General features: G+C 37.4%; 1 pseudogene; it reads right to left on the bottom strand.

Annotated features, from left to right (window-relative positions):
* Window positions 1–1246: 1246 nt before the first annotated feature.
* Window positions 1247–14120, bottom strand: LOC132535756 (large ribosomal subunit protein uL11-like; annotated as a pseudogene).
* Between the last annotated feature and the right edge of the window lie 1748 nt (window positions 14121–15868).

Below are 15868 nucleotides of genomic sequence, written 5' to 3'. Positions count from 1 at the left end.
GAGAGGTTCCTGTTAACTTTCTGATACTGCTATCTACTTTAACTGATGACAGCATTGTGTGGGAACACTTTATGCATGATTTCAATGAATGTTTTTGTTGTCAAGGCTTTTTCAATGAGCCAGGATAACTTCTATCTTGGTGTGTGTGTAGAATAGACAACTAAAGATACAACATATGCTGCATTTTCAATTGTTTTGCAAATACAGGGTAGATCCTGTTGATTCATGGTTTTGTTAAGTTCTTCCATTTTATCAATGATTTCTGAGTATTCTATTAATTAGTAAAATGGGGGTTTGTATCTCCAAATGTAATTGCAGATATATCCATTATTCCTTCCATTTCTTTAAGTTCTAATCACTCAGTGTGTAGCTCAGTCGTTTGGAGCATACACATTTAGAACGTCCTTTTATGTTCCTAACACTTTTGTCATATATAACTCATTTTTGGTGGCCTGGGCATTTCACAAAATGTAGAACACTTAACTTGAAAGCAGAAGATACTAAGTTAGATTTCCCAGAACTACATATGCCAGAGCAATGTTCTAGACTGTCTCATTTTCCCTTGGTTCAAGTGTGTGCCTCTCTCCTCCTCCTCCTTCTCCTCTTTTTTCTCTCGCTCAATAAATAAAATAAACCTTTAAAAATATCATTTTTGCCTTACTATTTTTTGTCCTGAAGTTTATTTTATTAACATAAGTGCTCTTTTAATTAGTGCCGACTAATTAAAAAAGCATGCATCTTTTTGCATGCTTTCACTTCAGTCCACGTAAATCACAATCTGAATTCATCTAGATCACATATTGTTAGATCATTCTTCTGTATCTACTATGCCAATATCTGTATTGCATTTCTGACCATTTACACATAAAGCAATTATTAAATATGCTATGGCTGAATTCTGCCAATTCAATTGTGTTTACTTTCTCTACTCTCTTTTTTACTTTGCTTTGGCTTAGTGGAATGCTTTTATTGTTTTTCATTTTAAAAATCATTTTTATTGGGGAAGAGTTAATGGTTTACAATGCAGTCACTGACACATGAACACAATTTCTCATCTCCCTGTGAAAGTTCTCAGCAAAACATTCACACCCTTAGTCTTTTTACATCATCTCCTCCAGGGTTCTCTTCTTTGATGCAAAACAGCAGGTTCAGTCCTAGTTTCATTTTGTATTTTCCCTCCCTGTCCCTATTTCTTTTTTATTTTATTTTAAATAATCCTTTATTGACTCATCTTCCTTTGTAATTCTTAGCTAGCTGGGCATTCTACAGTACCACTGTTGATGTCATGAGGATGGTGATCATCAACATTGCAACCTACAGATTGAACAGTCCCCAGGATTTCTTTGATGGTTCCAGAGAGTTCTCTAGCCAAAGACAGGTGCCTCAATTGTCATACAATGTTGACAATTTCATCAAAAGTGATGTTTCCACTGTGCTTAATATGTTTCTGTTTCTTTTTGTCTCTTGGTGGTTCCTTGAGGGCTTTAATAATGAGGACAAAGGCAGAAGGCACCGCCTCAATCTCAGCCTGTCTGTTCTGGGTTGTCAGTTTTACTATAATCCTCAGACCTTTCCAATCACCAGTAGCCTCAGCAATGTCATCATCAACTTTTTTGGGAGACAGACTGAACGGCCCGATCTGGGGGCCAGCGCAGAAGTGGCGATGAGTTCCCCACCGGTTTGGTGGCATGGTGAAGGCAGCTGGTGTCCGTTGAACCCGGATTTGACACAACCAAAGAAAGTTGCATCTTGGCCTCCTCCTCGAGCTGAAAACCGAAAGCCTTGTCCCTATTTCTTAAGTCAAATCTGTAAGTAACAACATTGGGTATTTGCCCTTCTCTTTTTGGCTTATCTCATTTAACATGATGTCTTCAATTTCCATCCAGGATGAGGCAAAGGAGATGACTTCATTATTTTAAACTGCAGAGTAGAATTCCACTATGAAGATTTTACTTACTCATTTGCTGTTGGACATTTGGGTTACTTCCAAGTTTTGGCTATTATAAATAGTTTTGCTATGAACACAGGTGTGCATAGACCACTTCTGAAAGGTGTTTTTTTGTTACTTTTGGGCAAATCCCTAGGAAAGTAATTTCTGGGTCATGGAATAGGTCCATTTCTAGTGTTCTGAGATATTGCCAGACTGTTTTCTACAAGGGTTGGACCAATTTACATTTCCACTAGCAGCACAGAAGTATTCCTTTTTCCTACATTCTCCCCAATATTTGATGTTACTATATTTTCAAATGTATGGCATTTTCACAGGTTTAAAATGGTATCTCATTGTTGTCTTTATTTGCATTTCTTGACAGTCAATGAATTTGAAAATTTTTTCATGTCTCTGTAGGTTTACCGAGTCTCTTTTTTGGTGAGGTGTATGTCCATATCCTTGTCCCATATCCTAATGGGTCTGCTTGTTTTCTTTGGTGGTAAGTTTACTGAGTTCTTTATGTATTTTGGTTTATTAGTCCTTATCTGAAGTATGTTGTATAAATATTTTCTCCAACTCTGTAGTTTATCTTTTTGTTTGGGTTATAGTACCCTTTGCTGTGCAGAAGCTTTTCAATTTGATGTAGATTTAAATTTGTTTTTATTTTCTTTGTTGTTTGGATGGAATGTACTTTTAAGATTCCATTTTTTTAAAAGTTTCTTGAGGGGTTATTGGCTTACTGTATAGTCCCATTTTAGTCCATAACTATTTCTTAATTAGGGGATTAATGTTTTACAGTTGACAGTAAATGCAACAGTTTGTACATGCATAACATTTCCCAATTTTCCACATAACAATACAACCTCCACTGGATCCTCTGTCATCATGTTCCAGGACCTGAATCCTTCCTCTCACCCCAGAGTCTTTTACTTTAGTGCAATACACTGACTACAGTATAGTCTTTAACACATAGGTACAACTTCTCATTTCCCCTTGAGTGGTGTCTAAGAGACACAAGAAGATTCCAATGTCCCTCTATCCTGTCCTTTTCCCAACTTCACCAGAGTCCTTTGCTTTGATGTAATATGCCACACCCAGTCCAAGTTTCCCCTTATGTTTTCCTTTACTGTTCTTTGTTCTTAAGTTCCACCTACAAGTGTTCTTTCTCTTTGAGGTCCATCTCATCAAACATGATGCTTTAGAGTTCTGAACACAATATTGCAAAGGAGATTACCTCATTGTTTTTAACAGCTGCATCCATTTGTGCTTTTAAGGTACATTTTAGTGTACCACTCTGTACAGTGTACTTAGTGGTTGCTTTAGGTAATTTGAGGTTGCATAAAGTTTTGCAATCTATTGTTTTTGTTCTTTAATTATTTTTTAATATTTATTAATTTATTCCCTTTTGTTGACCTTTTTTTTTTAACTGCTGAAGTTATTATTGCTGTTGTTGTTGATGTCCTCATTGCTGGATAAGACAGAGAGAAATGGAGAGAGGAGGGGAAGACAGAGAGGGGGAGAGAAAGATAGACACCTGCAGACCTGCTTCACCGCTTGGTGCTGCAAGTTTTGCCTCAATAAAAAAATTAATTTAAGAATCTAGTAAGAGGGAAGATGGTGGATTGAGAAGCTGCTAGTGGCTGAACTCTGACCACATCTCCTGGAAATGGTAGGATTTTCTGCCTTTAGTTGGCCAGTCAATAAGGGGTCCTAGCGGTGACACCAAGGAGGTGACTATAACTTAATTTGGGTTAAGAATTAGAGTAGGAAAAAAGGGGAAACATTTTTTTTCTTCCTTCTAATTTTTAAGCATACCTCCTTCCCCGCCCCCCACCCCATAACCAGTCCCTGGGGACCAGCTCCTCTGCTAGGAGCTCCTTTTCTTTACCAAATTCCTGTCCGACCAGGGAGTATCATTAATTCTAAGTCTATACCCTTCTGAAACCTCTGGCCTTTTTTCGTTCTAAGTAGCCAACCCCCCCCACCTCATCCAGCATAGCTAATTAAATAATTTAAAAAAAAAACCCTTTCCTTTCACTGCCCTTTTATGACTGTTCTTTTTCTTATCTTTTTCTTTTCTCTCTCTCTCTTTCTTTTTTTCTTTTTCTTTTTCTTTTTCTCATTCTTGTCATCTTTTCTTCCTTAATCCTACAGCATCCAAAGTAATAGCCCCCAGACCCTACAGCACCAAACAGTGTGCTGTTTTGAATTCACTGATACACATTTGGGAATTTCCTTTCACTGCTCTTTAATTACAGTTCTTTTTCTTATCTTTTCCCTTTTCTCTCTCATGTCTCTCTTTCTTTTTCTTTTCTTTTTTTTTTTTATCTTGTCATACACTTCTTCCTTCTTCTTTGCCTTTCTGAATTTGTGAATTATTTTGGGGAAGAAATCTGACTCAGAGTGGACTCTCTATGTGTGTATCTCTACTCTAGTTCCCTTTCCCCTCTTGTTTCCACTAGAATATACAGTGGATAGTAGATTTGCATAACTGTCTATTTTTGCTATCCTTTCTTTCCTTTCTCTTTCTTCTTCACTGGGATTTGGTTACTATTTATTCACGGACTGGAGAAATTGTTTGGCTAACTGGTAACGATTAAACTGCTTCAATACTTGCTTCAGTTGCTACTGTAATTCCTGAGGTTGGTGAGTGCAATTGTCATAAAGGTATTTAGTACAGTGTTGCTTGTACTCAAGACACAACAACTGAGGAACAACAGAGCATGAAAAAAAGAAACACATAAATCAAAAAAATGGGTAGATCAAAAACAAATAAAACTGCTACTCCAATGAATGAAGACAAGAGCCCAGAAGAAACTACAAATCAGCAAGAAGTAACCATAGATAAGAAAAGTATGCAAGCAATAATAAACTTATTAATCACAGAAATGAAAACAACATTAGAGGAAAGGAATGGCAGTATTAGGGAAACAACAGTTGAGACGCCCAAGGAAAATACTGATTATCTTGAGGCAATTAGAGAACTGAAAGCTGAAATAGCTGTAATGAAGAAAGAAGCTGAGGCAAGGGAAAGCAGACTAACAGAAGCAGAAAACAGAATTAGTCAGACAGAGGATGAGTTAGAGAAAACAAAGAAAGAGGTGAAAGAGCTTAAAAAGAGATTGAGAGACACTGAAAACAACAACAGAGACATATGGGAGGGATGATCTCAAAAGAAGTAACATTCGTATAATTGGCCTGCCAGAGGAAGAAAGAGAGGAAGGGGAAGCAAACATTCTAGAGGAAATAATAGAAGAAAACTTCCCAGACCTGAATAACAGAAAGGACATCAAGATTCAAGAGGCCCAGAGAGTACCAAACAGAATCAACCCAGACCTGAAGACACCAAGACACATCATAGTCACAATGAGAAGAAGTAAGGATAAAGAAAGGATCCTAAAGGCTGCAAGAGAGAAACAAAAAGTCACATACAAGGGAAAACCCATAAGATTATCTACAGACTTCTCCACTCAAACTCTAAAAGCCAGAAGGGAATAGCAAGATATCTATCGAGCCCTGAATGAAAAAGGGTTTCAACCAAGGACAGTATGTCCTGCTAGACTTTCATTCAGACTAGATGGAGGGATCAAAACCTTCTTAGACAAACAACAGTTAAAAGAGGCAACCATCACCAAACCGGCCCTGAAAGAGGTTCTAAAAGACCTCTTATAAACAAGGACATCACTATAACACTGGCAATATATCAGAGCAAACAAAAAAAAAATTTTTTGAACAATGGCACTACAATACATTAAATCCATAATATCAATAAACGTCAATGGCTTAAACTCACCCATCAAAAGGCACAGGGTGGGGGGATGGATCAGAAAACATAACCCAACCATATGCTGCTTGCAAGAATCCCATCTGTCACAACAAGATAAACACAGACTTAAAGTGAAAGGATGGAAAACTATCATACAGGCTAACGGACCACAAAAAAGGGCAGGAACAGCCATTCTCATCTCAGACACGATAGATTTTAAATTAAATAAATTAATAAAAGTTAGGCAAGGACATTACATAATGATTAGAGGATCAATCAGCCAAGAAGACTTAACAATTATTAACATCTATGCACCCAATGAGAGACCATCTAAATACATTAAGCACCTACTGAAGGAATTTCAAAAATACATCAATAGTAATACTATAATAGTGGGAGACTTCAATACCCCACTCTCACACTTAGACAGATCAACAAAGCAGAGAACCAATAAAGATACAAGAGAATTATAGGAATAGATTGACAGACTAGACCTCTTGGACATTTTCAGACTCCTTCACCTCAAAAAACTGGAATACACCTTCTTTTCAAATCCACATAACACATACTCAAGGATAGACCACATGTTAGGCCACAAAGACAGCATCAATAAATTCAAGAGCATTGAAATCATCCCAAGTATCTTCTCAGACCACAGTGGAGTAAAACTAACATTTAACAACAAACAGAAAATTATTAAAAGTCACAGAATTTGGAAACTAAACAACATACTCCTTAATAATCACTGAGTCAGAGACTCACTCAAGCAGGATATTCAAATGTTCCTGGAAACAAATGAAAATGGAGACACAACCTATCAAAATATTTGGGACACAGCTAAAGCAGTACTGAGAGGGAAACTTATAGCCATACAATCACATATTAAACACCAAGAAGAAGCTCAAATGAACGACCTTACTGCACACCTCAAAGACTTAGAGGAAGAGGAACAAAGGAAACCAAAAGAAACCAGAAGTACAGAAATCACTAAAGTTAGAGCAGAAATAAACAACATCGAAAATAAAAGAACCATACAAAAGATCAATGAAGCCAAATCTTGGTTCTTTGAAAGATTAAAAAAAATTGACAAACCCCTAGCCAGACTCACCAAACAGAAAAGAGAGAAGACTCAAATTAATAGAATTGTAAATGATGCAGGAGATATCACAACTGACACCACAGAAATTCAGAGAATCCTGAGAAACTTCTATAAAGAACTATACGCCACCAAGCTAGAGAATCTGGAAGAAATGGAACAATTCCTAGAAGCATATGCCCTTACAAAACTGAACCAAGAAGAACTATAAAATCTAAATGCACCAATCACAGACAAAGAAATTGAAACCTATATTAAGAATCTCCCCAACAACAAAAGTCCTGGACCAGATGGCTTCACAAACGAATTCTACAAAACTTTCAGGAAACAGTTAGTACCCATACTTCTTAAGCTATTCCATAAGATTGAAGAAACAGGAATACTCACTTCCACCTTCTATGAAGCCAACATCACCTTGATACCAAAAGCTGATAGGGACAGAACAAAAAAGGAAAAATACAGACCAATATCTCTGAAGAACATAGATGCCAAAATATTAAACAAGATCTTGGCCAACCGGATACAGCAACATATCAAAAAGATTGTTCATCATGACCAAGTGGGATTCATCCCAGGAATGCAAGGCTGGTTCAACATCTGTATGTCAATCAATGTCATTCACCACATCAATAAAAGCAAAGCCAAAAACCACATGATTATCTCAATAGATGCAGAGAAAGCCTTTGACAAATTACAACACCCATTCATGCTCAAAACTCTACAAAAAATGGGAATAGATGGGAAATTCCTCAAGATAGTGGAGTCTATATATATCAAACCTACAGCCAACATCATACTCAATGGACAGAAGCTGAAAGCATTCCCCCTTAGATCGGGGACTAGACAGGGCTGTCCACTGTCACCGTTACTCTTCAACATAGTATTGGAAGTTCTTGCCATAGCAATCAGGCAAGAGAAAGAAATCAAAGGAATACAGATAGGAAGGGAAGAAGTTAAACTCTCACTATTTGCAGATGATATGATAGTATACATAGAAAAACCTAAAGAATCCAGCAGAAAACTACTGGAAGTTATCAGGCAATATAGCAAAGTACCAGGCTACAAAATCAATGTACAAAAATCAGTGGCATTTCTTTATGCAAACACTAAATCTGAAGAAGAAGACATCCAGAAATCACTCCCATTTACTGTTTCAGCAAAATCAATCAAGTACCTAGGAATAAAGTTGACCAAAGAAGTGAAAGACTTGTATGCTGAAAACTATGAGTTGCTACTCAAGGAAATAGAAACTGATACCAAGAAATGGAAAGATATCCCATGCTCATGGACTGGAAGAATGAATAGCATCAAAATGAATATTCTCCCCAGAGCCACATACAAATTTAATGCAATACCCATCAAAGTTCCACCAAGCTTCTTTAAGAGAATAGAACAAACACTACAATCATTTATCTGAACATGAAAACACCTAGAATTGCCAAAACCATCTTGAGGATAAGAAACAGAAATGGAGGTATCATACTCCCAGACCTTAAACTATATTATAAAGCCGTCATCATCAAAACAGCATGGCACTGGAACAAAAATAGACACACAGACCAGTGGAACAGAATTGAAAGCCCAGAAATAAATCCCCATACCTATGGACATCTAATCTTTGGTAATGGGGCCCAAAGGATTAAATGGAAAAAGGAGGCTCTCTTCAATAAAAAACCTGGGGGCGGAGCCAGGATTGGTTGAAAGGGGGCACTCTAGGATTTAGCGGGGCATAGAAAAACCTGGGGGCGGAGACTGCATCAGAATAAGTCCTCAGCAACATCTCCTCCTATCCCTTTATATCTAAATGGACACAGTAAAGAAAAATGGAGCAGGCTTAAATGTTTTAGAGGAATGCCATGCTCAGGTGGGAAGATGTAGGACTTTCTGTGGAGGAGGGAAGGCTTAAATGGCTGCCAACCTTGTGAGATTTATGCGTCCTCCTGTGCTAAACCCCTCTTTAGAGAGAGAGACTTACCTGGAGAGACTCATCTCATAGGTGGGAATTGTGTGGAACTTTGGGTCCATGATTGCTCAACAATTTGTTTGGCTTCGTATGTTAACTCTCTTTTCAATCACCAGGTTCCAGATGCCATCAGGATGCTGGCCAGGCTTCCCTGGATTGAAGACCCCACCTTGTGTCCTGGATCTCAGCTTCCCCAGAGACACACCCTACTAGGGAAAGAGAGGCAAATGCTAGAAGAAGAAGAAGGGAAAGAGAGAGGCAGACTGGGAGTATGGACAGACCAGTCAACGCCCATGTTCAGCGGGGAAGCAATTACAGAAGCCAGACCTTCTACCTTCTGCAACCCTCAATGACCCTGGGTCCATGCTCCCAGAGGGATAGAGAATGGGAAAGCTATCAGGGGAGGGGGTGGGATATGGAGATTGGGTTGTGGGATGTGTGTGTAGTTGTACCTCTCCTACCCTATGGTTTTGTTAATTAATCCTTTCTTAAATAAAAAAAATTAAAAAAAGAGAATATAGTAAGAGAGTATTTTATATTTATATTGATTCTTACTCCATTACTCCTGTTTCTACTCTGATATTTCAGGTCCTTTTCTGTTATTTCCTGTTTACACAATTTCCATCATTCACTGTGAAAAGATAGGACTGTGTCCCTTACAGTTTATTTGGGAGGGTGTGTCTAATGGTTTACAGTTGTTGATAAATAGGAATAGCATCTCATTTCCCCATGACAGGCGTTTGCAAGACACTCTCTCCCCCAACCAAGGTCCCTTTCCATGATCATGTGTCAGGAACCAAATATTCCTCAGTCCCATCCCTCCCCCTCCTTCCCCATAGTCCTTTACTTTGGTGCAATACAACACACTCAGTCCAAATTTCACCCTCTGTTTTCCCTTTCTGCCCCTGTTTCTAAAGTTCCACTTATGAATTAGGTGATCCAATATTCACACTTCTCTTTTTGTGTTATCTCACTTAGCAGGATACCTTCAACAATTACCCTTAAAGAATGAAAGTACTGCTAACAAGATTACCTTAGTCTCCCTTCATCTGAGAGTGAAACTTTTTTTTTTTATTGCTAGAACTTCACTGCTCTGAGATGGCTTTTTCAGGTAGAGAGAAAGAAAAAAAGAGAGAAGGAGGTAAAACTGAAATTTCCATCAATGCATTGAGAATGCCTTTACGTCCCCTTAAGTCCTTAAGGAATTTCTCCCTTGCTACGATTATGTATCATATAGTCTCTTCTATTTGAATTCTCATATTTTAGATGCTATTTATAACTGTTTCTGTTATAAATTTAATGCTGAATCACTATTAGTTGTATGGATTAATGTTCTTTCACTTTACTATTATAATCACTGCTTTAATCAAGGCTGTGATAATCTTTCTTCTGGACAAATTCTTTCTTCCTGGTTTATTCAAATTAAGTATTAGAATATCCATTCTTGAATTTTCTGTAAAAAATGCTATTTCTACATGAATCAAATAGAGAAATGTTGAAAACATATGATGTACTTGGACACTTAGGATTAGTTTTGACATGGAAAAAAAGAAATTGTGCATTTCATATTACTACACTATAGTCAGAGAAGAATGCAAAGAAACATAAAATGATATGCAAGTTCTTTTTTATTTAATTTTTTATATTTACTTTCCCTTTTGTTGCCTTTGTTTTTCATTATTGTTGTTGTTATTGTACAGGACAGAGAGAAATGTAGAGAGGCGAGGAAGACAGAGAGGGGGAGAGAAAGATAGACACCTGCAGACCTGCTTCACCGCCTCTAAAGGGACTACCTTACAGGTGGGGAACCGGGGGCTCGAACCAGGATCCTTATGCCGGTCCTTGTGTTTTGTGTCACGTGTACTTAACCCGCTGTGCTACCGCCCCACTCCCATGCAGGTTCTTAAATCACAAAGACTATTTCCTCACTTGAAAAAGAGCTTTACATAAGAAAATGCACATTCTCTTGAGTTCTAAGGTCAGTTTAAGACATGGCATGGAATGCTTAAATGCCAAAGCTAGTCAATATAAGCAACAAATCAAAAATCCACATATTCTGTCTCCAAATCTTTACTTTCTCCTATCCAATCATTATTGCATCATACTCTGAAGTAAATTTTCTTGGTATTTTTTTTAATGATAAATTCATGCAAATCCCCCCCATTTTACTGGAGAGGGGTAAATGGTTTATAATACAGTAGTTGACACATGGGCATAATTTCTCAATTCCTGTTGGTGGGTGTCTATGAAACATTTTCACCTCCACTTTAGGCCCTTTTCCATCATCATACACTTCTCATCATTAAGAAGCAATATTTATAAAAATAACAATTACTCTAGTTTCACATGAAACATTGCCATAATATTGCATAAGCCTAATGCTAAAGTTTCCCCACCGTCCTCTTCCTTTTTTTTTTTTTCTGGCTATTATCCCTACTGTTTGTTTGAAAGGTAAGGCAACACACCTTTGCATCCGAATTGCAATACTCACCATTTAACTAGTGACTCTGCCACGCTAAGTAATGTTCAGCCTTAACTAAGCGGAAAACCAAAGTAATGTTCTTCTCATTTTACAGGGTCAGTGTACTGTCAACTACTATGCTGCAGGAGATAAAATTAGGGTGTTAGAGGCAAGTCTTTCCCACACATATTGTCACCTAGTCTTTTGCTTATCTCTGTCTTTAAAGGTCCTTATAGGCTTTCCTCTTCTTATCTCTGCCACTAAGCACCTTCATCCTAGCATCACCCCAGGTCCTAATACTTGTTCACTATTAGTTCGTCTTCTCCGACAGTTCCAGACTGAGAACTTGCATACTTTAACACCAAATTGTACCAGTATACTCCTATCACTTAGTTCTGGCCTCTAGGCCCTCCAGTGTAATAACTACCCTAAACTTATCTCCACCAGTAGAAGGAAGATTCTTGAGTCACTGATAACACTAGCCAAGGTATTTGTAAGTAGTCTTCTAGACATGAACTGAGTCCCCCAACCTTTTTTTCCCAAACATAGTAGGTGATTCCAGGCAGTTAGAAAAAAGTAAGATTGGATGGGGAGGCTGTGTCACACAGGTTTGAAACTCTGTGGTCATCCACTAGCAACATATTTAAAAAAAAAAAGGTGCCAAGGATGATAATTCAAAATCTCCAAAACATGTATAGTGTCACTGTAAGTTAGGCATTTGTAATAAATAGACCTCTTAAATGTCTCTCTAATAACAGGACATATAGAGTGTTAATTTGACCAGCATCTCGGGGTGCCTTAATTCAAGCACAATTAATTTCGATGGAACAGTCATTTATAAGTTTGTAATCACTTGAGAAATCACCCAAAATTCCCCAGTAAATATTGAATTGCTTTATGTCTCAAGTGTTGGCTTATTGATTTAATCTAAGTATTTTTATACAAGCATTTACTCTTTGAAATTTCTTAAGAATGAATTTACTAACAATCATACCTTCTTACTACAAACCAGTAATATATCATATCACTCTATTCTTACGGTCACAGTAACCACTTTCATATTTCTTGAGTTTGACCTGTATATTTAAATGTCATCCATGAACAGATTTCAGCAGGGGAGTACAATCATGTATATCACTTAGAGTAAAAGACAACCGACTTTCTCCTAACCTTTCAATATTTCAATGAAATTCAACAGACTGACCTAGAAAAGCATGTACATATCTTAGTAGAAGAGAGTGTCAGTTCTTTTCTACAGACTTTCTTGGAACTGTAGAGTCCTTTTGTGACACAGAATGGCAATTCTGGTAAAAAAAATACTAATAAACTCAAAACAAGGAGTAAATTACCACTAGCCATGGATGATTTGTATATAACAGTTCCTTTACCTTTCATTTGTTAGTATTTATAAATGAAAAAAAATGGTCCTTATCTTCAGATCACTGATAAAATTACAGTTATTATAATAAATCTAGTATATAATTTTGACTGAGAGGGAATTCCTTTATGTACATTTTCAGCAGCCTGTCACTATACTAAACTCTATTATTTTCCCTTTTGGTCAGGAATGAATTTATCAGCTATCTGAAATCTTTTATCTTTTTTGCAGCCCTCATCCATTACTCTATTATAATGGGGTTTACAATTGTGCACTGGGTCATTTACCTGAAGACAATTTACTTTTTGGGTTCACAGCTGTATCTCTTTGTCCCTTTCCTGCTTTCTTTGAGCTGAGCTGCTAATGATTCATGAAAGAAAAGAGTAAAAATTCACAGGGAAATAACTTAATGCAAGGACATTTGTGTTTTGTTCCAAATGCTCAAGGCAATAGTTTATGCGTGGTTTCTGAAATCTAAAGCAGCATCTCAAAAATGAAAGGCATGCTAATCCGTCTTCACAAATGATACTTTCCCCATCCCTTCATTTTAATATATTATTTATTTATTTTTCTAATAGGAGAGAGAGGGGGGGTGGGGGAGAGAGAGAGAGAAGAGACTGCCCAGCTCTGGCTTATGGAGTGGGTGGTGCTGAAGATTAAACATGGGATCTCATACCTCAAGAATGAAAGTCTTTTGCAAAACCATTCTGTTCTCTCCCCAACATCCTTTTACTTTTGAAATCAATCAGAAAGTAATGCACTGTGATTAAATCTAAGATAAAACACTTGAAGATGTGTGTATGGGCCATGTCCTTTAGTTAAAATAAAAATAAACACAAAATACCACATTTCATTTGCTTTCCAAATATGTTGGTCATTTGAATGAATACCATTTTGTCACTGGTGTGATGTTGAGACTTTATTTCTTCTCAAAAGTGAAAGTGTTACTTTCATGAAGCACGGTTTTTCATAACTCTAATGTATGCAACAAATCAGGCATTTGCTTTTCATTTGAAATATTAGAGTCTAGATACTTGGCATGAATAGTTTTGTTGCAAAAACCATTAAATATATGCTCATTGTCCTTTTGTACAGCCATAGGCTGAGGGGCTCCAGGAATTCACTCCATGCATATCACAGCTACCAATAGAGGCAAAAGTGAAGACAAAAAGTCACTGAGCAAAACACTCCCTTATGCCAAGTATTATTCTTTAAACACAGAATTAAAGGGACACACACACACACACACACACACACACACACAGCACTGAGCTTTTTGAGTACTTTGCCTCATAGAGATACGATCAGAGGATATTACAAAAAGAATGAACTGACCTTTCAGATCATCTCTCTCAACACTATTTATGGACGAGAAAACTAAGACCCATAAAGAAAAGGAGAGCCTACAATAGGGAAGAGCTAGTTGCTGGCTGAGACCAAAACTGTGAATGCCAGCCCAATGCTCTTTACCCTTTGGCAACTTCCAAAGACCATGATCCTTTAGGACTATGGGTATTAACTCCCATGGTTCTAGGTATCTGCACTGTCTGATAATACATATATATATATTTTTTTTCCTAAATAGTCTAAGTACAGATGAAGTGTCCTCAAGCTATTACAAGTGTTTTTTGTTTTGTTTTGTTTATATTCTGACTAGTGACATGGTAGCTCAGGCATAATACAAACACACTGAGCCTCATTTTTTAATATTAAAATAGTGTTGATGAAAGTAAAGACCTCACAGGAATCAAATGAAAACTGGTTAAGATAATGTATACAAAATGTTATGAACAAAATGCTTCACACATGATAGCAGACAGCTATCATGAGGAGATGAGATATTTTAGCCATGTGTCAACAACTGTACTGGAAACCACTGACCCCCCAATAAAATGATTAAAAAGAGATTATGGGATATATAAACACACGGACACACACATACATATTCAGAGAGCTTGGTTTTAGTCACCACGGTATTGATCTCTTCCATTTTTATAAAACTCATATTCATAGAAAGCTTGGTTTTAATCACCATGGTATTGATATCTTTCATTATTTTTATAAAACTAAAGTGAACAGCTGATAATTTTTTTAAAGATAGACATTCTCCCATCAAAGTGAAAATCTACATGTATCAAAATAATAAGACCAGGAGCCACAGCAATAGTTCACCCAGTAAGACACATGACTTGACTTGCAACTCAGGCTGGAGCCGTGGTATGACGTGGAGAGTGCCAGAACATTGGGGAAAAAAGTCTCACCTAGAATGAACAAAGTTGTCTGAGAAGTGTTGAAGTCACACATGCATACGGCACTGGCTCCAAAAATCAGTAAAGTAATAATAATAAGCCAATACATAAAATAGGTATACTTAATTATAATTACCTAACTTCTACTTTTTTGAGAGAAAATAATCATTTTCCTGGAATGTCATAGAAATAATAGGCCTCCTTAATTCCATTTCAGGTGGTTCACTTCCTAACAAAGCCCCAAACCCTAGATATTAACCAGGTCCCATGATATAGAACATATATTCACATAAATTAGGGCAAAATATATACCTGAAAGCAAAAGTGTCCAATAGATTTCACTGAGTCAATAAATGAAGCAAACAAGTAGAAAGACCTAAAAAGACACCATAAAGTACCCAATGAAACAGTTTCTACTTAGACCTCAACTACTTCCTATTATACTTCCTTCAATCACTACAAAGCTAACCTTATCAAAGTAAGAACTACAAAAGCTGAATAAGGGCAAGAGGCTGGGATACTTTAATGATGACTCTAGTCACTATCAGGCCACCCATCAGCTGGGGCCCTAGTAAGGGAATCCTGGGATTCCCACACAGACATGATGGGCCTAGACCTCGAACAGATCCCTCTCTCCACTGTCAGTGGTCATCTCCATCAGGAGCAACATAATGGACCCCTTTGTGGGCCCTCATAGGACCTTGCCCTCAGTGTGGATCAACAATGGTAGAGAATGATCCATCCTCTGAAGGGAAGTTGGATAACATACTCTACCTACCACCTGAAGAAGATGGGTCCTGAAATTGGTGCAACTTGGAAGGTTCCTACTCATGATCACAGAATGTGAGCTTGGGCCTACAGGGATGTAAAGGTTACATAGGCTCTTATGCTGAATATGGGCCCCAGATCAAATAGATGGGGTTTACAGTCGACAATATTTTTACACCTTTTCCATATTTGGGAGCTACTCTCTTCCCTGATCCAGCTTTCTAGCCCTTTTTCCAGCCATGACATCATCTCCCCAG

This window comes from Erinaceus europaeus, chromosome X (genome assembly GCF_950295315.1).
Source record: "Erinaceus europaeus chromosome X, mEriEur2.1, whole genome shotgun sequence".
NCBI lineage: Eukaryota > Metazoa > Chordata > Mammalia > Eulipotyphla > Erinaceidae > Erinaceus > Erinaceus europaeus.
This window is presented reverse-complemented; position numbering and strand designations above follow the sequence as displayed.